The sequence below is a fragment of the Castor canadensis genome, chromosome 6 (assembly GCF_047511655.1).
Source record: "Castor canadensis chromosome 6, mCasCan1.hap1v2, whole genome shotgun sequence".
In the NCBI taxonomy this organism is placed as follows: domain Eukaryota; kingdom Metazoa; phylum Chordata; class Mammalia; order Rodentia; family Castoridae; genus Castor; species Castor canadensis.
The window spans coordinates 76,016,061-76,042,081 of NC_133391.1; the positions used below are offsets into that span (position 1 = coordinate 76,016,061).

The window sequence follows — 26,021 nt, forward strand, 5'->3', positions numbered from 1 at the left end:
CCTCTCATCATGTTTGGGATATTATTAGATGTTGACCCATACTGTGTCAAAATTATACATAGACCTTGATGTCTGTTTGCCTCCCCTACTGTTCCTACTGTTGTTGCTCTCTCTTCTGAACTGTTTTCCTCATTCTACTGCATTTAAATGTGGAAGACTTTACAGCTTGGCTCTTCACCAGAATAAAGTATCATTCCCCGTTGTGCTGACTCAGTGGGATTTTAAGGGCATTAAAGTTAAACAGAAACTAAGCTGTGAAGTTCTTTTCTTTCAAGTGCAAGAGCTTGTACTTCTTTCTAAATCTACAGCTACTGTATGGAGTTCCCCCTAACCCAAGTTGTGATCAGTTCTCTTACTTTCTTAAGTTTTCATCATCGCCGTCATTACCCCATCATCATCTCAGCATTTTATTGTCCTGCAAGGCTCTCTGCTGAAGGCTTTGCAGGCATAACATGGCATAAGATTTACCACAGCCTTATGAGAGAGGTGTCATTATTAGTCCTATTTTGCAGATGAGAACATTGAGGTTCAGGAGAAGAAAGAACTTATCCAAAAGTGCTACTAAATACTAGAACTAAGATTATGCCTAGGCAGTTTGACTTTGAATCCTGTGTTTTTTGTTTCCTATAATACTAAAAGAAAAGTAGAGGAGATCTCAAAGGAGTCCTAATTCCTTCCAGCTTTGAGACAAATACCTTAACAAAGGGAGTTGATACTCCTATTCTGAGCACTGCAGTTGGAAGGAGGAATAGAGAAGAAAATTACTGAGCCAGTTCGACAGAATAAATCATCACTCAGAAAAAATACTCCATGCTAGATAGGAAAAATAAGTTTGAATGTTCTACAGCACAGTACAATGACTCTAGATTCCAACAATCTATTATGTATGTTACAAAGAACTAGAAGACAGGAGGTCAAAGGCTCCAAACATAAAGAAATAATACATAGCCAGGCACAGGGGCTCACACCTGTAATCCCAGATACTCAGGAGATAGAGATCAGGAGGAACATGCTGGACTAAAAGGGAGACCCCATCTCAACCAATAAGCTGGGTGTGATAGTATACACTTGTCATCCCAGCTAACTAGGAGGCATAAGTAGGAAGATCATGGTCCAGATCAGTGCCAGGCAAAATATGGGACCCTACCTAAAATAAGGACTGGAGGCATGGCTCCAGGACCTGTCTAGCAAGGCAGTTCAAACTCCAGTACTGCCAAAATAAAAAAATAAACAAGAAGTGATAAATGTATAAGGTGATGGAAATACTAATTAAGGTGATTTAATGTTACACACATTGTATAAATTACTAAAATGCCACACTGTACCCCATAAATATGTACATTTATTGTGTGTCAATTAAAAAGAAAAAATTGTTTTAAATACCTCTCAATTTTTTTTTATAACCTAGAGTTTTAAGAAAACTGAGGTGGTGAGTGTGTGATGTTATTTGGTAAAATAGTTTATTGGGAGAAAGTATTTTAAAAGTCACTTTTAAGTGTGCATGGTAAGAATAAAAATTAATGAAGAGTACATATATGTATATATATAATGTTTTCAGGCCAGTTTGAAGCATTATCCTTTGCTAAAAATATTAAATTTTCTTTCAGAAAATGACCTCCTCAGTCAGCATGGTGGTACACGCCTATAATCCCAGCACTTGGGAAGCTGAGGCAAAGGGATGCCACAGATTTGGCCACTCTCCGTGCAAGGCCCAAAACCACCCTACCAGTGCTCACATCGGTTTGCAAAGCCTGGCTGGTCCTAGCAGGCGTTAACACCAGCCCATAAAACTGCTGCTACTTCATGGATTTGTTGTACTCTCTCGGCAGAGAGAGACTGAGGAAAGAAGGCTGGAAAGAGAAGAGAGAGAAAAAATGAAGAGAAAAGAAAAGGAAAAGGAAAGAAAGAAGAGAAGTAAAAAGAAAAAGGTAAGTGAGAAATTGAAAGAAGAAAGAAATACAAAGAAGAAGAGGAAGTAGAGAAGAAAATATAAGGAAAAGAGGAAGATAGGAAGAAGGGAGAGAGGGAAAGAAGAGAGGAAGGAAGGAAGGAAGGAAATGGAGGCAGGGAAGGAAGGAAGAGAAAATCAAAATAACAAACTTTTAGGCTAAGTCCATTTCAATTATAAAATTCTGAAAGTGAAAGAGAATGCAGGATTCCTTTCCTTCTAAACTTCTCATTCTACAGGTTGGAAGCCTCGAGCTCAGAAAGAAGCAGTTTGCTTCAAGTTCACACAGCACATTTGTAGCCAAACCAGAACCAGATTCTAGCTAGATCCCTTAACTCCTGATCCAATTTATCTCCTCTTTCCTGCAACTACAACTCTTTCCTTTCATTGAAAACTTACTATTTGAATTGATTTCAGTCAATATCCAACATAAATATTATAGGGAAAATGGGCCTTCTGTAAGACCAGAAAGCCCTGTGGCTCTTTTTAAATTGTAGCACATTTCCAGAACAGAATTTGATCTCTAATGTATAAACTGTAAAAAGGAAGATGAATTAGTTTCTTCCTATTAAAAGAGAGAGAGACACAGAGAGGAGAGTTGGTGGTAATATAACAGAAAAATGTGGCTTCAATGTTCCCCATCATTCTTGTAGTCAGGAGGAAGGACTGAATCTGAGCTCAGATTTCCTATTAGTCTCACGAGTATATGATCCTATAACACAGTAAAAAGTCCCTTTGCCCTAATTAACTGTTATTGCTTTAATTTTCTATTTTGCTTTGGCAATGGGAACCTTGCTTCATTCTATTAATTTATTTTGGATGGCACTTTGCTTTAAAGCTTAGCTGTGTAAAATGAGTGCCAGTGAAGCCAAAGTATGTGGCACCATCCATTCATTCGATGATATTTATTGAACTACCCACACACCAGGCCCTGTTTTAGGTGTTGGGCATACAGCATAAACAACACAGATAAAAGCCCTGTTCCTGAGAGTTTGGACTCTAGTAGGGGAGGGAAGCAGAGACACAATAAAGTAAGTCTGATCTTCTGTGTTATGTTGGCTGGTGATAAGTACTACAGAGAAAAATAAAACAAGAAAAGAGCTAGAGAAGACGGGGCTAGAAAAGAAGACTTGATGTCAGTAGGATGATCAGGGACATAAGTTGGACAGTCTCTCTGGTGACACAAGGCTTGAGCAAACACCTAAAGGTGATGAAGAATGCAGCATGGAGATGGCCAAGGGATATGGGCAGGCAAAGGGACTGTACTGGAGAACAGATGTATGGCCAAAGCACAGTGAGTAAGGGGAGGCTCAGAGCAGCCAGAGGCCTGGATATTGCAGGGCTAATTGGGCCATTGTGAGGATTTTGTTTTCACTGTGAAGTGAAAAGTCTTTTCTTTTCCCTTGGGAATGCATTTTCACAAGATCCTATTGGGTGCAGGATGAAGAAAAGCACTTCCAAGGGCAAGGGTGGGAGCAAGGCCAGCACTAAAAGAGGCTATCGGTGACCCAGGCAAGAGATGGCCACAATCAGCCATGCTAGTAAGAAGGAAGGAAGTATATGGTAGGTTATGGATCTATCTTGAGGCCAGAGATAAAATTCATTAATGGATGGATATGAGTGGAAGAGTGGAGTCAGACCTAAGCAATTAAAAGGACAGAGTTTGGGGTTGCAATGAAGTGAGATGGAGAAGACTGCAGGAAGAGCAGAAGCGTGTTTATGTTCATTTTAAGTGGAGATGAACAGTTCAAGTCTGGGTAAGTCTGAAAACCTGTTGGATAGCCATCTGGACATGAAGAGTAGGCACCTGGTATACGAGTCTGGAGTTTAGAAGAGACAGGCAGGCTACTGATATACATTTCAGTCTTCAGTGTAGAGACTCTAAAGCTATTAGGTTAAATGAGATAAGGTAAGAGCGTTTGTGGAAAAGAGAGCCCCAAGCACTGGGCCCTAACGTGCTCCAGCATTGTGATCAAGGAGAGGTGAGGAACCACCAAAGGAAATTGAGGAAGTGTGGCTAGTTCTGTGATTCAGAAAGGGTAGTCCCTGGACTAGCAGACCGGACCAACATCATCTGGAAACTCGTTAGAAATGCAAATTACCTGGCCTCTCTAGCCCTACTGACTCAGAGGTTCTGGGGTGAACCCTATAACTTGCATTTTAACAAACCCTTCCAGGTGATTCTGTTGCACACTGAAGTTTAAGAAACATTGTGCTTGTGAAATAAGAATAAAAAAACAAAATATGTGGTGTTCTGGAAGCCAAGGGAAGAAGGTATTTCTAAGAGGAAGAGTTATCAGTTATGTCAAATGCTGATAATGGCCAGGTGAGACCAGGCCTGGGAGCTGGCCATTGGACTAACAACCCACATTGTTAGCCAATCCATTGGTGATTTTAATAAAACCAGTTGGAGTAGAGATGTGGGAGGCAAAAGACTGATTTCAACAGGTTCAAGAAAGAATGTGAGCAGAGGAGGAAGAAACTACAAATGTACAAAACTCTTATACCACAGGTTCATTCTAACATAGATCTGGTTATCTTCATTTTATTCTATATTCAAATGAATCTCCCTTGTTCACCACAATCTTCTTCGCTACCTCAGGCCTAGTTGTATTTACAGCCAATGTGTAGATACAAGTTTTCTGCCACTAGGACTTACAGAGCCCATTCTCATTTCCACTTTATAGGAGTTGGCGGCCAATGTAGACTGGGTTTAAGACTGGAGCCATGATCAGACTTCTGTTGCACTTTTCTTCTTCTTTTCCTATGGTTTCTGTGATTTCATGTCTCTTTTTATGACCACATTGTATATGAGGTTTTGTTTCACCTTAAACTTTTGAGTAAGATATGTGGGAGGAAGGAAGGGAGGAATGAATGGATGCACAGGTAAATAGGAGAATGAGATAAAGATGGGAAGAGAAAAGTAGGGGAAAAAATTCAAGAAAGGAAGAATGACAAAGAATATGAACTGACCAAAGAACAAGTAATTATGTTGAGTTAAACAGTGAAAAATAAATTCAAGGACACAGTCACTGGACAAAGTGGAAGAATATGATGGATCAGGCTAGATTTTAATCACCCCTTATGGAAGTGTCAAAAAAAAATTCATTGGGACTGAGGCTGTGGTGTTTGTCTCCAAGCTGATGGCTAATAGAAACTAAGGCCATGGTTCACATTAATTTCTTTTGAGGAAAAGGATAAAAAGAAAGAACAAAATATAAAAGACTAAGAAGGAAACCTAAGTTCAGTACACACTAATTCATGGAGGAGTTAAATTGTTTAAGGTCTGCAGTCACTAGACATAGTCTGTAAATTGGGCTCTGAGTTTCCTATCAACCAAAGCAAAGAAGAAAGTAGGATCACTAATCAAAACCTATAGTTTACAAAAAACTAAAACAAACTGGCTATTTTGTGGATGCAAACACTAAAACCTAAAGAAACCAGGTCCAGTAAAGACACATAAAGACCTTTATACATTGGCTGCAAATACAACTGGACTGGGGATGGGGGAAGGTAGAGAAGAGGGTTGTGGTAGACATGGGAGATTCATTTGAATGTAGAACAGAATGATGATCACCAGACCCATTTCAGAACCAAACCTGTGATAAAAGTTTTCTATATTTGTAGTTCCTACCTCCTCTGCTCACATTTGTTCTTCAACCCATTGAAATTAGTCTTTTCTGCCCGCCCCCCACTCAAGGATAAAATCCTTTTCAATATTTTTTCAACAAAAACATGGCAGGTTTCTTGGGGCCAACAAGACATTCTTAATGAATTGTTAATCTTTTCCACTTATTAAACAACACATCACCACTTAATTCTGGTAACTTCTATTTCACATTTTTTTAGAACAATTACAAATATGTCATAAAATGTTCCTTGCCACTGTGGTAACAATTCGACCTGTTACTTTGTATACACCAGCTATTACAATAAAATGACAAGCTTCAGTGGAATAATTTCCACAGACATTTTATGTGACAACTTCTGCAGTTTAACCTGTCTCAATAAAGCTTTCTGGGGGGCGGGGGGAGGGACCACTGGAAAAAATCTGCTGTAAGTAAGAAATAACCCAATGCACTAGGTGAAAACCTTGAGTGGGCCCAATGAAGTCAAGATCACTGGTTCTGTTTTGAGTGTTCAACCCTCTGCAGATCAAATATCTTGGGATGGAACTCTTCTGGAGGGTGCCATCACCTTCAGCACTTTGGTCACGTAATGCATCTCTCACTAGCTGGACGTTACACATGTGCTTAAAACTGCACTCATTTACAATCTAAATGCATGAGTAGGATGGTGACCAAAACACTGCACTAATTTAGGCATTATGTTTTAGGGGAAATAAAGGTATTTTAATATTTTATTCATCTTCAAATTAACTATAAATGGTGCACCCTTGCATAGATCCTTCTCAGGCAAATGAGGAAGTTCCAGTTGTTAAAACTAATGTATAAAATCAAAATGAAGGAGTTTTTTTTCTGGGACCTGCTTGATAACAGAATTACAATCGATGACAAAATTGCTCTTGAACCCAACTTTTCATTTCTTTCTACTGGGTGGGCAGAGTTTATATGAGGCTTGCTCTCAGTCTTCAGAAGGTCTTCCTCCTTTTACTGCCTCTTGCCCTCTTTCTGGGGCCTGGGCAGACCTGGGGGCAGACACTGATCACTTTCACTTCTGCTGAGGAAATTAGAACACACTTCTTTAAGTGGCAGAATAACGGAGAAAACAGATCTTCTGATTTCAAATCGCTGAACTTCAAAGAATCAGAAATCTCTTAGGTCCAGAAGGACCAGAAAATGCCCATGTGCCTGAGAGGAAACACTGGGGCATGAGTGGGGAAGAAAGAGAGGACAGAAAGGGAAAGTGGTGATGGAGGGGATTGCTGGGAATATCTGTGCATTTGTCTGTTCCACAAATCCTTGTCGAGCATAATAAAGTGGTCAGGAACCATTCCCTGTGTGATGGCTCCCATTAGGCTCAGACTCAGGGAAACTCTGCTGAATCAGTAACTCTGAGCTAAACCAAGAAATTCACTCAAATGAGGAGAGTCACAGTATTAGTCAGGATCTCCAAAAAAAAAAAAGTGATACCCAAGAGACTGGCTCCTCTGATCTGAACCGTTCCCTCTAGTGAAATCTTCGGCTTTGTGTCCAAAGGGAAGAAGAAGGCACCAACCAGCAGTAGCTATTTGTTCAAGAGTGCTGCAGCTTGGCTTCTTCTGGAGAAAGGATTCTGTGTCACACTGAAGCCAGAGCCAGAGCTGGTTCTTCTTTGCTCTAAGAGTGGTTAGTCCAGTGAAGGGGCCAGCTTCCGTGATGGCTGGTGCAGCTTGGGTCCCACAGATATGAAGCCTGATAAGCACTGCGTGTGGGCCTTCTCTGTGCAAGAATGGAGAGGAGCAAAGCACAGCTCTCACCCTCCTGGGGCCTCCATTGTTCCACAGCTATCAGAATTTTCATCTGTACTACAACCTTCCACAGTCTTTTTGGCAAGTCTTGGCAAAGACGCCATTTTGGAGACTGCTTCGGTCAAGTATCTGGAAGGAAGATAGGTGGTATTTTTCTTCCCGCTGTATAGCTGGGTAAATTGAGTGCTATTGAAGTGACATTACTTGCTGAAGTTCATAGAGAGGTCAGAGCATCAGAAAAAAAAATGATCACAAGACTGATGTGTGCTGAACAGTTTAAACTGAGAAGGAAGAAAACTTTTTCTTTCTTTTTTTTTTGGTGCATATGGGCTTATCTAAAAACAGATGTGTTGTTCTGAGTTTCTCAGTTTCACTTATTCTGGAACTGTATGTTGGGCACTATTGTGGGCAATGCAAACAGCAGCAAATGAAACAGGACTAACATGGAGCTTACATCTAGAGAAGAGCCAAATATTACATTTTTAAAAATATGTAATGTGTTCCAGGGAAATTGTCATGAAGAAAATGAAAATGGAACAAGGCGCTAGAGAGTTGATAGGAAGGGCTTTTCTGAGGCGGCAACATTTGAACAGTGAGCTGAATAAAGGAGAAAATTATGCAGCTATCTGGGGGACTCAGGGAGGAGAAGCAAGTATAAAGCCCCTGAGGTAGTTGGTGGTGCATGCCTGTAATTATAGCACTTGGAGGCTTAGGCAGGAGGATCTCAAGTTTGAGCCCAAGCTATAATGAGACCCTATCTCAAAAAAGGAGAGAGGGGGAGAAAGAAAGAAATGCACCCTGTGGGAAGGTGCTTGGCAAGTCTGAGGGGCAGCACATAAAGTGGTGTGAGCAGCCAAAGCAGAGAACCAGGGCAGCCCAGGGGACTTTTGCTTTTGCTTTGAGGGAGCTAGGGAGATACTTAGGGTCTTCTGCTACAAAGGACTGCCATGACCTGGCTTAGGGCAGGATCCCTGTGACTGGTGTGAGAAGGACTGAGTGTAGAGGAGCAGGTAGAAGCACAGAGGGCAAGCAGGCAATTAAGGAATCATCTAAATGAGAGGCATGGAGGCACACATAGGGGTGTAGTTGGAGAGACAGTGAAGAGAGACATTGGCACGTATCCTAACTGAGAAGTTACAGGGTTTGCTGAAGAACTGAATAAGAGGATAAGAAAGAGAGAGACTTACAGATCAGATCATTTGGCTGATCCGAAGTCCCTCACTGCTAAATATTTATTATCCCAGGATACCACTGAAGGCCAAGGAAAACACCCTTGATTTCTTGGATTCTGCCTTTATTTGGCCTGCACAAGACGACTTCGTATTTCATGCTGCTTCTAACTAATTCATACAGTTCCTAGCTGAGAGACTGGGGTGAATGAGGGTCTTTAATCTTCAGTGTCTGTGCTGTGACTTAGGGATGACCATTTCTGCTGTGCCTTCTTCAAAGGATATACTGAATACAACCCTGTGAGCTTAAGGCACACAGGCTTGGGGCTTGCTGGTAACATCATCAGTACCACCCGAGTTAGGGAGATGAGTCATTTGTGCTGCCTTTGGGGTAGTTCATTAATAGATTCCAGGAAGTTCCTCTGCCCAAAGTCTCCCACCAATGCCTGTCATGGGGAAAGAATTTCACAATTAGCCCAATCCCTTTCTGAGAAAGCATTGTGGACCCCAGTCACCCTCCTTTGAAGCAGAAACGAAATCCAGCTATTGTTGGTCATTTGTCATTTTAGGTGAATTTATATATCAGCCTGCTCTTCTGAAATTATAGTCACCTTGAGTTTGAATAGGAGAAAGGAAAGAATGTACACAGACAGCATAACAGTCAGGAGTAGCTCAGGATGCTGTGGACAGATGGACAGGATCCCCAGGCAAGGACCTTCCAATGACAAACTGCCTGTGGTAAAATTTGTCCCCAGTGGCCTCTGGTCATGGTATTGCTCTATTCAAATAAAAATGAAGCCCTCAAAGTGCAGCTCCTTGAAATTGCTATAGTAGCAGCCACACAAGTCAAATTGTTAGAAGAAAAACACTGAATTCATGGAGAACCCTAAGCTTTTATGTCCCGTTGGTTTGCTTTGTTTAAACAAATGCTTGCTAAACATCTCATACATCACCAATTGTGAGTGTCCCTCCTTCACCTCAGCTTGTAAAGAGTCCTTTTCCCTGAAGTATTTCTGGAAACGCCTAGGGGTACTGGAAATAGCTGTGCTAAGTATCCTCACCATGGCATGGATTGAGGTTTTAATGTGTCCACAAAGATACCCCTCAGGACTAGATATCTGCCCATTCCTATTCCCCCACAGCCACTGTCACCAGGAAGTCCTGAAGGACCCAGGCTGGAACACCTGCCAATACCCGAGCTAGAAACTATCATCACCTCCCCACTCAGCAGAGTAAGATGAGAACGCATGGCGTTATACTCAGGTGGCATCCCACAGCAAGTGTGCTCAGTCTCAGCCCTTCTTCCTCACTGGTGGGGTGGTGAGCCAAGTAAGAAAGTGTGCATCCTGATTCTGCCATTTCTACATGCAGACCATGCACCCTCCTCCCCCACCAAGGTTTCAACTCTGCTCCTCTTACTTTGATGCTACCCTCACCACCTTCAAGAATGTCACCCGTGTCCAAGTAAATCAAACCATGATTCATAGACCAAGGATGCAATTGTTGTAGACTACTCAGTTGACAGCCCTGCTGCAAAGCTGTGTGAGCCCCAAAGTGTTACTAACTCTAAAGGTTCTCATTCTTCCAAATCATACATACTACTTTTTTCAAAACTACAAAATGACTCAGGATGACTGGGTCCAGTTCTGGTATCAGCTAAGACATTATCCATCCCCGCCCCTCAACCCCCCAGCTCTCTGCTGACATCAGCCTTCCTTACTGGAATTGCAATGCCAGTTTACTTCTTCCCTGAGGCACCTGTTCCTCTCATAATCAGTCCTACAATCACAAGCACCCATTTATCAAAGGTTTGTGATGCGGAGGCTCCTATGCCCTGTTGGAAATCAGTTAGATACAAATGAAGGCATTGGGGGAAGGTATCCCCTGCACTCCCCAATCCCACTCCTGCTCTCCCAAAGTTCCTGAGCCACAGTTCCTGCCCAGTCCTGGCATCTGTTGTCCTAAACCCTGTGTGAACCTTTTTCCTTCTTCACTGCAGGGGACCAAACAAAGCATCTTGTGAAACTACAAAGGAATCAAAGTGTTCTCCTTTCTCTTCCTCCACACCTCTAGATAAGCAACACTGATAGATGATTCAATTCAAGACAGAGGGAGGGGGCGGAGTGGGTGGTAAGGGAGGGGGTGGGGGCAGGGGGGAGAAATGAACCAAGCCTTGTATGCACATATGAATAATAAAAGAAAAAGGAAAAAAAATTAAAATTTAAAATTTAATTTAAAATTAAATTTTTTTTAAAAATTAAAAAAAAAGACTCTAAAAGCAAATTATTCAAATCATTTGCAATTATCTAATTTCTTAAAATATATGTCTTTTAATTAAAAAAACTTCTAATGGAATTCATTGGGGAGAGTTTTAACTATGAAGGTTTCACAGCTTAATGTCACTAGGTGACTATCAGTTCTCTCTTGTGCAAGACAAGACTTTGTTAACAATCACTAAAACCATAAATAAAGTGATAGTATACATGTAGATTTTTAAAGATTGTCTAAGCACAACAAGGCTAGAAAAATAATGTGAATAAACTGCAATAGCAAATTTTTAAAAACTCGATCTTATACCATCAGATGAAAACATTAATGGTAAGTGTTCCTGTAATAAATTAGCAAGAGATTATGATTATGACAAATTTGTATTAAAGATTAAACACTTGGGAGAACAGGTATTTCTGGAGAACAATTTGAAAACATATGAAAATATGTTTATGCCTTAACCTAAGAATGTTTACTTCCAGGACTCTATTAAGAACTAGTAAGCAAAGAGAATGAAGTTTCTGTATAAGAAAATGCACCATTGTTTAATACAATTAAAGATGAAATAACCTAAGTGACCAAAATAGGGGACTGGTTAAAAGTTATGCTGCTTTGTGTGGTAAAACTACATAGATATTAAAAATTGTGTTTTCTAGAGAGATTAAGTGAATTGAGGAAGTGTGATGATATAAGGTTAATGTTAAAAAGCTGGAAACAATCTTAACAAATAGTACATCCTCAAGTATGGTGGGGTGTCTCAAGGGAAGGGAAGGAAATTGAGTGTGTTTAATGGAAGGTATATGATCAGAATAAAATAAACCAAAATTGTTAGCAGTGATTATCTTCTACTGGTGGCAAAACACATTTTTCTTTTTCTTTTTACAAACTGTGTGTTTTCATTTTCTTATTTTTATAATCATTACAAATTACTAAAAATGTTTGTGTTTTTTCATGCCAATCAATTCTACCTGAATAAAACAGAAAAATATTTGCAAAATAAAATAAATGAAACTTAAAAAAAAACGACACATTTAGCTAGTGCTGACAACTAACTGGGAGTTATTATTGGGATTCAAAATGACTTTCAAAGTGGAGAGGTCTTGTTGGTGGTTGTATGTGAAGGCTCAACAGTTCCAAGCAGGATGGGCCCATGCTGAGGGCACAGGCTGTGAAGTTTGGTGTATCAACCTGTTTCCTTAAAATAATATGAGTCTCAGTCTGTGTAGGCTGCTATAACAAAATACCATAGACTGGGAGCTTATATAACACATATTTATTGCTCACAGTTCTGGAGACTGGGGAGTCCAAGATCAAAGAACTAGCAAATTCTATGTCTTGTGAGAGCCAGCTTCCTGGGTCATAGCCAGCTGTCCTCTAACTGTGCATATATGTGACAGATGGGGTAAGGGAATGCTCTGGAGTCTCTTCCATAAGGGCATGAATCCCATTCAGCTGGACTACACCTTTATCCCCAATCACATCCAAAGACCCTTCTTAATACCATCTCAGGGAAGTTAGGATTGCAGTGTACAAATTTTGGGGGAGACATGAACATTCAATCTGTAACAATATGTACTGTGAAAAATTTTGTCCTCAAAAAAACTTAAGCAGGAAGGACTGCTTAAGTTTACAAGTTTGAGACTGGCCCAGGCAACAAAGCAAGACCCTCTCCCTTAAAAAAAAAAAGTAATATATCTTCAATGGAGAAAGTAGAAAAGTACAGAAAAAGTATGTAGGGGAAAATAGTAATCCACCATCATCTTACTTTCCAGAGAACCATGGTTAAAATTTTAATGTATTTCCTGTAAAGTTATTTAATATAACTTACCATAGTAGAGAAAACATAATCTAATATAAAAGTTAGAAACTCATAACGGCATACTGAAAACAAAGTTAGTATATTTACACATATACACACACATATTCTTTTTATTTTATTGTGAACATTTTCCCAGACCATTAGAAAATCATGATTTTTATATCAGTATTCCATCTTATGGGTACAATATAATAAATTTAACTGTCCTTTTCATTGATAGTAAGGTATTCTACAGTTTTTATTGTTACTACACTTCTTCTCATTTCCTCAGGACACATTCTTAGAAGTTGATTATCTTTCCCAAGGGGGTGTGTGTGTGTGTGTGTGTGTGTGTGTGTGTGTGTGCGCATGCGTGTTTGGATCCAGTATGGTCCACAGTGTGACTCTGTTTCAAAACAAACAAACCAAAAACCTCAAGAAACCAAAGTAAGTTTAATCAAAGTAGAGTTAGTGTTTTGCAAAATATGTCCCTCAAAGTCCTAAGTCCTGCAGGTGTGTACTCCAGAGACTTTTGGTAGCCACAAGGGTGGAAGTCAGAATTGTGAGGGCATTAGGGATTTCAGAGCCCACATACATATAACTTAACTTTCATAGCAAATATTTTTAGCTAGTGAACAAATCCATTCCTTCTTCTTGGACCCACAGCCAGATCTCATTTCCTAGGTCCCATGAAGATAAGTATTACCATGTGCCTATATTGTGCACCATATGGTGTCTGTCTTGACCCAATTTTGCCACTGCAATGTAAAAGTAGCCATGGGCAATACATAAACAAATGGGTATGCTGTATTCCAACAAAACTTCACAAATTTTGGCTGTAGCTTGCCAACCCCTGTACAAGAGCACAGTAAGCCAAGGGAGAGTGTGCAATGTGGCTGGAAAGACAGAAAGGAGCCAGACAAGAGGCACATTGGGGAGTCTGGCACAAAGTTTGAATTGTACCCAAAGAGCAGAAGGAAGCCTTGGAAGCACTTTAAAGACACACACTCTCAAGCCTCAGAGGCCTCACAGCTTTCACTCACTGTGTGAACCATAGATCCCATTTATTTTCTCCTCTATGAAGTCTCCCCCCTAAGGAAATTTGAAGCAAGCTCCTGACTGCAATGACATCTTCAGGAAAGGATCAGAATGTGGATCCCAAGGGACTTCACAAGGTGGCATTTGTAACTTTGGTAAATTTGCCATGGTTGTGGCTCTAGTCCATAGCTTGGCAGGATCAGAAACCCCAACTTGTCATCCCACCATCCCTTGATTCACACCGACTTATTGAGTTCACGTAATCAAAAGCCCAATTTAATAACTTTCAGTGAAAAACATAATTGCCCATGTGAGCCATCCACTCTCTCCTCATCGACACACCTTCAGAGGAACAACAATAACAACTATCATGTTGGTTGACATTTGTTAACAATAACATTGTACCAAGCACCGTGTAAAGCATTTTATACGATTACCTCATTTAATCCTCACAATAAGTCTATTGAGTAAGAACTGTGGCTCAGTCCCTTTCACAGATAAAACCAGAGGTTATATAACCTGTCAGATCACAAAGCTAGTAAGTGGTGGAGATGAGAGATGAACCTACAAGGTGTGAGCTAGAATCTGGCACTTAACCACGACAGCATGTATCTCATAAGAGGAAAAAATGTTCAGACAGGTGCTAGTGAACACTGAATGGGGGAGGGAAGAAGAAATCAGTTGAATCCATTTCTGATGTCACCAGTACACAGTCTAAGGCATTCACCTCTCGTAAGAATGGTATTGTCATCAACTCATCAGCTCATAAAATCCTTTGGTTATAAATACTACCCACCTCCACACTGGTCATGACCTTCCCACTAGGAGAGTAATTCTCAAATCCTGTAACTTCCTGGCTGGTGCTGAAAGACATACTGCCCATGTTTGTTTTTGTCAACTCTCTTTTTCCTCTGCTTCTTGCTTTATTTGCCATCATGCCCATTAAAATTACTTTCCATCCATTTCATGTGAATTTTGTAATTAAACTCTGAGGGTAAGTCCACTGTCAGGCCAATATGACAATCATTCCCACATACTAAGACTTCAGAGTCCTTCTGAACATTTGTATCTTTACCATATAATAGTAAGCCATATCTGGAGTGAAATGATCAGAAAGAACATAGTTTGTCACACAAAAAATGAAAATATAACTTCTTACTTACAGAGCAGACAGCAGCTTTTCTGTAAGGATTGGAAATATTGAACTTGTTAAAATGTGGGAGAGAGTTCATTGAGGCTAGGGTCCTAGCCTTTGAACTCCTTTGGAGGGAGCAGAATTGAAGACAAAGATCTGCTTTCATGAGCAAGACTAAGTCATACTGTGTGTGGATTATTTTGAAATGAACAAAGCCCACATCCTCTCACATGGATGACCCTTCACAAGGGATAAGCTAAATAATACACATCTAAGGACAAGCGAGCAGGCAGTAGTATTGATGCACTGTTCACCAGAAGACACACTGAGAAGTGGCAATAGCACACCAGAGCCTTAAGATCAGCACCAGGTAACCAGCTACTCAGTGTACCACAAGAACTGGGTGTCTAAGAATGACTAATTTGTACCTGCGAGACAGGAGATGATCCACCAATTATTGTACCATAAAGTTTTGATAAAAACTGTTTTCTCAAAGCAGTGCTATGAAGAGTAGATGAATTATTATGTGCAGATTTAAAAATTAATCAAAGGAGACTTGACAATCAAGACCTTTAAAGTTGGCCCTTGGTTGGCCTTTGCTTACTCTTGATCATAATTTATATAAATTCTAACTTCTACATGTGTGTTTTTATAAAACAAATATTAATGGCATAACTCTTCTGCATTTTTACCTTTGCTGATTTGTATCAGTGTTCCAGAGAAAATAGAAAGATGTTAGTTTTCAATAGTTTTTGTTTTTTTTTATTGAGTTCATATGCCATACAATAAACCTTGCAATTTTAAGAAGTAAAGTCCAGTGGACTGCAGTGAACTCTTAATTTTGTACAATTGTTCCCCACTATCTAATTCCAGAGCATATCCATCATCTCCCATAATGAGCCATGTGCCTATTAGTCACTCCAATTCCCTTCTCCCTTAACCCCCCGGCAACCACTAATCAACTTTCTGTCTGTATGGATTTACGTGGCCTGTTTATCTTGATTCTTTCATTTATGATAAATATTAAAGGCTTATCCATTTCACAGCATGCAGCAATAAGCACTCCCAAATACATGGAGATTTATAGATCTTCTTCTAAGAATTTTATACTTTCAGTTCTTACACTTGAGTCTTTAATCATTATGAGTTAATTATTTTAATGTTCTTTTGCATGGGGCTATTCAATTTTCCTAACCACATTTGTTGAAAATGTTGGATGTTACTGAACAGTCTTGGCATTCTTATCAAAAAACAGTTGAGACATGACATAGCTTTCTGGACTCTCAATGCTGTTTCATTATCTTAGCCCCTGTCCTTATGCTAGTACCACACTGTCCTGATTACTATAGCTTTGTAGTAAGTTTTAAAGTTGAGAAATATAAGTCCTCCAACTTTGCTTTTTTTAAAAATTGTTTTGCTATTTTGAGTTAGTAACTTTTGTGTTAGTCAGCCTTTCCATCACTGTGACAAATACATGAGTAAAATAACTGGGCGGGGGAGATTTATTTTGGCTCACAGTTTCACAGGTTTTAGTCTGTCATGGTAGAGAGGACATGGCAGAGCAGAGCACATTGTGGCAGACAGGAAGCAGAGAGAGAGAGAGAGGGAGGGGCCAGAGACAAGATATCTTCAAGGACCCATCCCCAGGGGCCTAACTCTTCCACCTAGGCCCTACTTCCTAAAGTTTCCAGCACCTCCAAAAATAGCACCACCAACTGGGGACCAAACTTTAAATACCTGAGTCTTCTGGGAAGACAATTCATATCTAAACCTTAGCAACTTTCTAAAACATCCAGGAAAAATGAAGCTGTAACTCTATAAAGGAAGACAATGTCAAGAAGGTTCTGTGATTTTGTCCCCTCATGTTAGAGCAAACTGTGGCTCTGAGTGTTGGCTGGCACTGAAGTGGGTTGAACAGTGAGGAGAAGAAGAAGGAGGAAGAGGAAGAGGAAGAAGGAAGAAGGAAGAAGGAAGAAGGAAGGAAGGAAGGAAGAAGAAGAAGGGGAGAGGGATGGGGGCGGGGAGGAGAATGAGGCACTGTGATCTGTGCTTTTTATGAAGTAGTTGTTGTAGAAAAAACAACATGGAATGGATTGATTTCATCTCTGTTTTAACTCTGAATGTCAAAGTCACTTCAGAAGGATTTTACAAGTGAGAGTAGAACAATGTGACAAAGTTAAATTACTTGGTCACACAAATAGCAGGTAGCCTAGGCAGCCTGGCTCCTTGAAAATATTCTTAGACATTATGCCATGCTGCCTTTCAAAGATCCTTGAACTCTGCCCTTAGAGACTGGTTCAAGAGTTTTCAGGTGAATCTCAGATATCTGTACTTTAAACAAATTCCCAGATGATTTTATAGGCAGCTCAGATGGAAATCAGTACTATAACAGATGGCCAAGTAAACACCATGGAAGGCTGTGGAAGGCCATAGTGTTCTACTAGGTCTTCTGTTACAGCACTGTCAAAGCAGGGAAGACCTTGGGGAGATGCCATGCTTGGGAGGAAAAGCTAAGGAGAGTAAGAGAAAACTGGGCACTAGTAAAGATTTGGGCAGGGGAGGAGGGTGGACACAAGATATTGATAAGCTAACAAAGAGGTAGGACTGAACAAGCAGTGAACATCACTTCAGCTACCCCACCTTGGCCCTGGCCCATTGGGCTCTAACCATTTTGCATACCCTGTAATGACATGTACTTCCTCCAAGTCCATATAATATCTAAAATCCGTATCAGTGCCACAGGGGCAAGTGAGTGAACCATAAAAGCAAAAAAGAATAATAAACGAGAAACTTAAGCCAGGCACTGGTGGCTCCTGCTGGTAATCCTACATATGTGTGAGAGTGCAATTGGAAGGATCACAATTTGAGGCAAGCCAGGGCAAAGAGTTTGTAAGACCCAATCTCAACCAACATCTGAGCATGGTATGTGCCTGTTATCCCAGCTTAAAGTAGGAGAATAGTGGTCCAGGCTCACCTGAGCAAAAAGCAGGACCCTATCTCCAGAACAACCAGAGCAAAGTAGGACTGGAGGCGTGGCTTAAGCAATGGAGCACCTGCCTCACACGTGTGAAGCCCTGAGTTCAAAGCACAGTACAACCTATTGAGGGAGAGAGAGAGAGAGCTAACATTTATATTTATCTGTTATATATATATACTATTATATATAATATGTATACATATATAGAGATGTATATACACACAAATATACATACAGAGGAGAGGAGAGGAGAAGGGAGGAGAGCAGAGAAGTAGAGAAGCGAAGAACAAAAAAAGAAATGAGAAAAAAGAGAAAGCAAGCCATGAAGCTGTGAGTGGGTTGCATCTAGGGCAGAAATTGCTCCTCCTCAGCTCTACTGACATTTGGACTAGGTAATTTTTGCTGTGTTGGGCTGTTCCATGCACTGTGGGACATTTAGAGGCATCTCTGGCCTCCACCCACTGGAGGCCAATGAGATTCCCCACCTTCTATCTGGGACAACCAAAAATGACTCTAGGTATTGACAAATACCCTCTGGAGTAAAAATCACCCCTAGTTGAGAACTCCCCGTCTAGGAAAAACCATTTCAATTATTGAACCTGTATGATTTCCTCAAGGTATTGTACAGAATGCCACTTTTTCAAATCATCATGCTTCAAACACTTAGGTGTTACTTAAAATGTTTACAAACAAAATATATTTGATGGCAGGATATGAATTTACCTGTGTCTAAGGAAGAGGGCAAAGGACAACAGGTATCACAACATGTTGATGAAAGTAAACAGGTAATAATACTACTATTACAAGTTAGTGTCAAGTGTTGTACTAAAATTAGCATACATGCTCTCACTGAATATTCACAGCAGCCTTAAGAGGAAACTGAGGTACCTAGGTGAATGTCACACAATGCAGACCATGGGAGCCTGAATTCTTTCTCCATCCAAGCCAGTTCTGTTAATACTACTCTCTGTCTTAGCATGATCTTTGTCATCTGTCAGTCTCAGACCGTATCTAACTGTCCTCACCCAACACTAGAGACTGTTCATCCTGTAAGTCTAATTCTGCCTCTGCCAGACGTCTTCCCCATTCCTGCCTTCCCCCTCCGTCCTCCTGTGCTCCAGGCACACCCTGAGCACATCGTTATTACTGTTTACTTATCACATTATCTGACCTAGGAGCACCATGAGAGCAGGAGCCATCTTACTTACCTGCAGTGCCTTGCATACAGTCGGACAGCAGGAACCCATTAAATATGGGCTGCTGGTAATGAGGTAATGAAGGTAACACAACTGTAGTCAGCCCTCCACATCCATTGATTCTGTCTGTGGATTCAACTAATTGGGGATAAAAAATATTCAGGGCAAAAATTGCATCTGAATTGAACATGTACAGATTCTTTTTCTTGTCATTATTCTCTAAACAACACAGTTCAACAACTATTTACAGGCTATTTTCATTGAACTTGGTTTTATAAACAATCTAGACATGATTTAGGATATAGGAGGTATGTAGGTTATATGCAATACTATACCATCTTACATAAGGGACTTGATCATCTGTAGACTTTGGCATCATGAAAATCCTGGAAACTATCCCCTGTGGATACTGAGAGACAACTATATCTTTGTGTGGATGAAAGAGATAGAGTGGGGAAGTCCAGACCCAAGCAGAGAAAGGCAAATGTTTAAAAAAGAGGAAAAACAACTTGTTCAAGATCATACAATTCAGGGGAGGTTCAGGAAAGGGCACAAAAACCCTATCCTCTAGTTCAGCACTTTGAAATTACATTACACACAGTTTGATGATGTAGTTAAAGGGTTTTTGATGGCATTGATACAAGTAAACAAATGAACTTGTGGACTGACACATGACCAGCAGTAAATTCATAAAACATAAATATTGATGTCTGAAGATTATCTATCATTACGTGTCACTGGTAGAGAAATTGACCTGCAATTTAAAAAAGCTAACATGTACATTTTGGTCCCTTGGCAAGTCAGGGAGGCTCCAGACAAATCATTCCATTTCTCTCTGCTTTTATTTCTTTTGTCATTAGCATTTTGCTGGTTAAAAAGCATGTGATTAAATTCTATGTTTTTAAATATCTGTATGTATTTCAGCATACTCAGCTGTATGATAAAATTTCTAGTTCTCTTAGGTTTCATAAGGGTCAACACCCACAGAGATATGTAACTTGTGAGTTTGTAGAATTATAGGACCCCAAAGCTGTGGCAAATCATACAGTGAAGATTAAAATTCTCAGCTAGTGCTCGGATTTCTTTTACAGAATCTCCAGCAGCAGCACTGGTCCTCACTTCATACACATGAGATGGGGGCTAAATAAAAGAAAGCTGACTGTGTGTGTGTGTGTGTGTGTGTGTGTGTGTGTGTGTGTGTGTGTGTGTTTCTGTCTATCTGTCCTTTGTTTGGGACATGCCTAGGTAGTCTCATGATTTCTGCAGGGACATTGCTTTTTATCATGCACTTATTAAATGTCAGTGGCTGTGCTAAATGTTTTAAAGAATATCTTATTTACTCTGTATAAGAACCTTATGAGGTAAATACTATCATTACATTTATTTTTCAGATAAGGAAATAAAGACTCAAAGAAGTTAAGTAACTTGCCAACTTAATAGACACATATCTACTAAGAGGTAGAGTCTCAAGTCTATGTCATACTGAACTAGAGCTATTGATAAATAAATGATTATTGAATCCAATTAATGACATTCCTACCAAAAACTACATTTTAGTCTCCTGCTATATATAACAAGTATAAAGTTTATGTAAACAAAACAGGAACAATATTTCTATAAGAATTGTGACTTTAACTCAACTAAGGTATTGATTTTTCATATTAGTGGGGCTTGCTCTTCAACTATCAGGCTTTGGTTTCAGAAAACAAATGATAACAAGATACTTTAAAAATTCAATGCGTAATTCCACTAGGTCAAATACACAGATATTGTATTTAAGTTAATATATCATCAGACTTACTATCAAGAAAGCAATAAAATATAAGGCTGGACCAATATGGAAAGCAGAGTAATAATTTAAGCTGCCCTAAGAAGGAACTAATGACATTTCTATGGAAAGCAGAGTAATAATTTAAGCTGTCCTAAGAAGGAACTAATGACATTTCTCTCAGAGGATTACCAGGGCTTTTTTTTTTCTTTTAAAATGTACCCCAAAATAATAAGCAATTTCTATATGAATAAAAAATGGAAATCTGAGGTGGATGTAACCAGAATCAGTGAATTAACTAGAGGTTGATATTCTCATTATGCCCATGCATTTTAAATAAAGAAGGAGTTTGACCAACTCACCTAATTAATCGTTTAGATGAAACTGTAGCTCAACTGGTGAAGCAGGTAAAGTTTATTTTTAGGCATTCAGCTGGCTTCTCTTTCCAGCTTCCCCTTTTCTGTTTAGGTCATCTTAGATGCCCAATGACTTTAGCCCACCTCTCTCCTGAAATATTAGCAGCACCTTGTGTCTTAGACCTTTACTTCTGGTATCAGGGTACTTCCAGAGGCTAAATTTAGGGAGCTAACTACAATAGATGGAGTAAAAAAGAGGAAGAGGAAAAAGAGAAAGGGGAGGGGGAAAAAAGAAGAGGAAGGAGAATAATTATTGTTTTTTATTGGAGTGTATAATAACAGTCAAAGGATAGTCTAGCCTTAGGATCAAGATATTCAGTTGAGATTTCATCTAACTCCAGCTCTCTCTTAGATAGATAGATAGATAGATAGATAGATAGATAGATAGATAGATAATCTGTATATATACATATCAGTTTTGTCAACTTCATTCCAGTGGTAAACTCCAGATGCTTTAAGCTTGCATCTTATTTTTTGTTAAAAAGGGAAAGTTCTTAAATAACCCCAGATGATCTAGAACTAAGCTTCATTTGTACCTGCCATGTGCCCATCTCTAAAGAAATGCTCTGACAGGCCAAGCCTGGCCCATCCACAGAGTGAGGTATTATATAAATAGCACCACAAACACATGGACTGAAGTTAGGAAAGGGAAACTTTTCCAAAGGAAACTTTAGGTTTTGTGCCATTTGTGGAGGTTGGTCTCTCAGCAGGCAAAACAATACCTACCCACCATGTGGCCATTGCACCCTGATAGGATGATGGTTAATCAACAGAAGCATTATGATATCTCTAAATAATCCCTTGTGGGTGACTTTTCCAGCTCATAAGTAAATCAGTCCTCTTGAATTTATAATACATTTAACATAAGGATGGATTCAGCAAAACTGTGTCAATAAGCAAGACACAAGGGATCTTCAGGTAGTAGCCTGTTCTGCGCAGCCATTCCTGACTCCTGCCTTACCTGAATTTTTCTAGAATGCCTAGAGAAAGATGAAAGTAGAAAATGAGCTGGTACTGGATGAACATTTTTAAAATAGGGCCATTAATGTGATGCATCATTAATTTAATGATTGCTATGCATCACATTAGCTTGAGAAATTCCAAGTAGATACTACAAAAATACTTGCACAATGGTATGAAGATATAGATTCAAGTGTATTCACTGTAGCATAGCTTGCAATGGTGAAAAATTGGAGACAACATAAATATTCATAACAAAAATGTTAAATTATACTATGCCATTATTACCTGAAAATATTGATATGAAAAGTCTAAAAAAACTTCATGAAGTTGGAAAATACATGTAGTGAAATGTCATTTTGCTTTATAAACAAACTGTATGTGTATAAATATGCATGCATGAGTCCATGTGTACACAAAAGATTTATGGAAGTATATATAATAACTCTCAAAATATCATTATATCTGCAAATGGGATCATATAAGGGAGATTTTTACTTTATGCAGCTCTACCTTTTATATGTTTGGGTATTTATAGCAAGTATGTATTGTTTTCTTGCATCTATTATTTTTAAGGTTTTTTAAAGACAAAAGTGATATCTAAAGTTATATTGAATCCTTATAATGCCATACACACAAGCACAATAATTTTTCTTAGATGCCTCCAATCCCCTTCTATAAAATATTTCCGTGGTTGTTACATCCATAACTCATACCCTTGCTCCTCACTGTTTTTCATTTTCTCTATAGATTGAGCCCAGTAAGGACTTACAGCTTTGTTAAGCATTATGTCCAATAAAAAGACTAACTTATAAAGCAAATGTGGAATGTACTAACAGCATCAAGCACAGAAAAACTTATTTTATTTCTTTTTTCTCCACAATTTATTCCCTCACTAATTACAGATATAACTCAAACTGGCTCATAACAAATATAATTCAGATAGATAGACAGACAGAAGATAATAGGTAGGTAATCTCAGAGAAGGAATAAAATTGAGCACTCAAGACACTGATTAGAGGAGGCTCTGCTGATCTGATGAACAGAAATACATGTGATGAACTCAGAGAGGTAAAATAGAAAATAAAAATCAGGACCAAAGAAGAAGAAAAAAATATGCTGGACATCATTCAATAACTATTTGCTGATGGTAATTATAGGGATGGAAAACCCATCAGGCCCATGGAGCTAAAATTAATCACCAAGTATTCATAGACTGCCTCCCGCTTCTATTACTGGTTCTGGCTTCCTGCCTGCCCAGTGACAAGGCTAGAGACATTTGCGTGACATTCAACTTGTCAAGACAGAAAGAGCAAAATAAGCAGACAGAGGCTCACAGCAGCCACCAATACCCCATCATGTTTGTTGGAATCATAGTCAAGCGAGATGAATTTCTTCTCTGGAAGACCATAAAACTAGCCTTAAAGTTGTAAACATCCTTATATCACCTAAAAAGAGCCCAATTAAGTGAAGGTACTATTTCTGCAAAGCAATAGTCAATTCATTTGTGTATCATTTGAAATTTCAAAGTACAAACCCACATACAATTCCTATTAAAACCAGGAAGTGAAACCAATAGGATTTGTAATAACTACACTTTTCAGGTTCTTTCCATTGCTGACAAACATTTTAGGTCATGACTAATTCCCTTAAAAATGTAAAATGTGATGTTTATGTCATCATTAAATTCTAATAAATAGCTACTGAGGTAGACATCTTTTGTTTTCTTCATATCCAGAATTCCCTTTTTTCTTTTTTAATTTAAAAGCCCCCAATTATTTTAGGGAACATTATCTATCATTTATCTATCTATCTATCTATCTATCTATCTATCTATCTATCTATCTATCTATCTATCTTTCTGTCCCACTGTTAGTTATCAGTGGCAGGTACTTGATCTAGGTTTTGCCAATCGAGTGTACATCCCTTACATCCTTTGATCATAGATATTGGTCCATGTAGCTCAACTTGCCCAATGAAATCTCTTCTAGGAACCACTAAGATTGTTGGAAAAGAACTCTCTTTTTGCTGTAGTTACTAAGCTGGTAGGATGTTTCAAATTCATAGTTAGGGGATAGGTAGGAAACCCAAAACTTTGTTTGATGTCCCCACTGAAGAGGAGCTAATACAGTAACCTTAAAGTAACAGAGGTCAATATGGGAAGGTGACCAGTAAGTAGTGAAGAGGTCAGGTAGAGATGAATTAATTCAGGTTGTAATACACTTGGGCATGGAAGCAATACTAGGAATCTCTCTGTACAGCTATCCTTATCTCAACTAGCAAAAATGCTTTGTCTTTCTTATTATTGCTTATGTCTTCTCTTCAACAAAACTGGAGAAAAGGGCAGAACAGGTTCTGCTTGGAAGTGAGGGGGTGGTGGGGAGATGAAGGGGGTGGGGGGACAGGGAGGAGAAATGACCCAAACAATGTATGCACATGTGAATATATGAATAATGAAAAAAAACTTTTTTAATTCAGTTGCTACAGTCCACCCAATGGAGATAACCCTTACAGGAATAAAACCAAAACAGGAAATTAAAATTAAGAGATAAAATGCAAGCCCTTTTGATATCACCTGAGCCCCTGAAATTAAACTTGCTCTGGACTTATAAGTGAGCCAATAAACTATATGCTTTAGCAGTTGGGTGTCTTTTAAATGTACTCCTATGAGATAGAAGGAATAAGTATCATTAACGTTCCTCCAGAGATAGAAAAGTTAAACGACCCCCTCAAGTAAATGGCAGAGCAGGGTTTCAAACACAAGTCTTATGTTGAAAATTAAATAAGTGGCTAAAGAAAATTTAGCCACTTAAACTAATATGGACGCCAATTTTTAAAAAATTGTAACAGATATCCTTTATAGCACTTTAGAATCAGATATGAAGTATTTACAAACCCTATTTCTAACTTAACTTAAAATAAAACAAAAACCTGCATAACCTAATAAGTAAGGAGTAAGAACCAAAAGGGAACTATGGGTTCTCAAAAAGGAACTGAGCAATTTCACCTACAAATGGAGCAGATTGAAACATTGTCCACCAAAGGAACATGGAACAGAAGAGATTAAATCAGAAAAGGAAGAAAGCTAATGACATAATGGCGAGCCACAAATGCCACAAATGAAAAACAATGTACGCAATACTCATTAGAATTATTCAGCATGCTTGCTCTAGTGTCACCAAGCACTGAAAACATTAGGTTCCTGCTTATGGCAACATTTATCTCATTTATCTGTGATATTTACCTCATCCTTTCATCAGGTATTGCTTAAACTTAATTCTGTCAACATAAAGGATATCAACTGAACCAAGACACTCATAGAGCATTTCACACACGTGGGCAGAAATTATGATGTTTTAGGTTGCTTATGATGAAATCATTGAAAGCAACATGACCAGCAGCAAAATGCCATGGAGCCCAGTAACAATTTAGTGTCTCAGCTCAAGTGGCAATGTTAATTCCAATTACAAAAAGAAGCACCAAAGTGGAATTTATTATGATTAAGAATTTGCTATACCAGTGTGAATTGTTTATAATAAGCCTGTTAGTTGTAAAATGCAAATATTGAGGCAGAGATGAGACAGTCAAGCTCAGCTAAATAAGTTAAATAAGAGTAGAAGTGTTTCTCAAAGTTAAGATATTATTTATTTATTCAATTTTGCAATACTGGGGCTTGAACTCAGAGCCTGCACCTTGAGCCACTCCAGCAGTCCTTTTTTGTGATGGACTTTTTCGAGATAGGGTCTTGAGAACTTATTTGGCCAGGCTGGTTATCCTTCTGATCTCTGCCTCCGGTGTAGCTAGGATTATAGGAATGAGCCACTGGCATGAAGCTTCAAAGTCAAGATATTATTTAAAGAGGCATCTAATAGCTATAATGGCTGCAGAAAAAAAAATTAAGGTAGGTCTGACAACCAGCAAAAGCTGTTTGTGTTGGC

General features: G+C 39.1%; 1 long non-coding RNA gene across 1 annotated transcript in view; it reads right to left on the reverse strand.

The window, feature by feature from the left end:
- The window catches only part of LOC141424133 (uncharacterized), a 124,533-nt gene that overhangs the window by 95,783 nt on the left and 2,729 nt on the right, over positions 1–26,021 (reverse strand). The window contains exons 2-3 of the long non-coding RNA XR_012449018.1: positions 21,070–21,296; positions 18,952–19,077 (exon numbers count right to left, since the gene is read on the reverse strand). This is a non-coding gene — a long non-coding RNA (uncharacterized lncRNA). The remainder of the gene's footprint in view (positions 1–18,951; positions 19,078–21,069; positions 21,297–26,021) is intronic.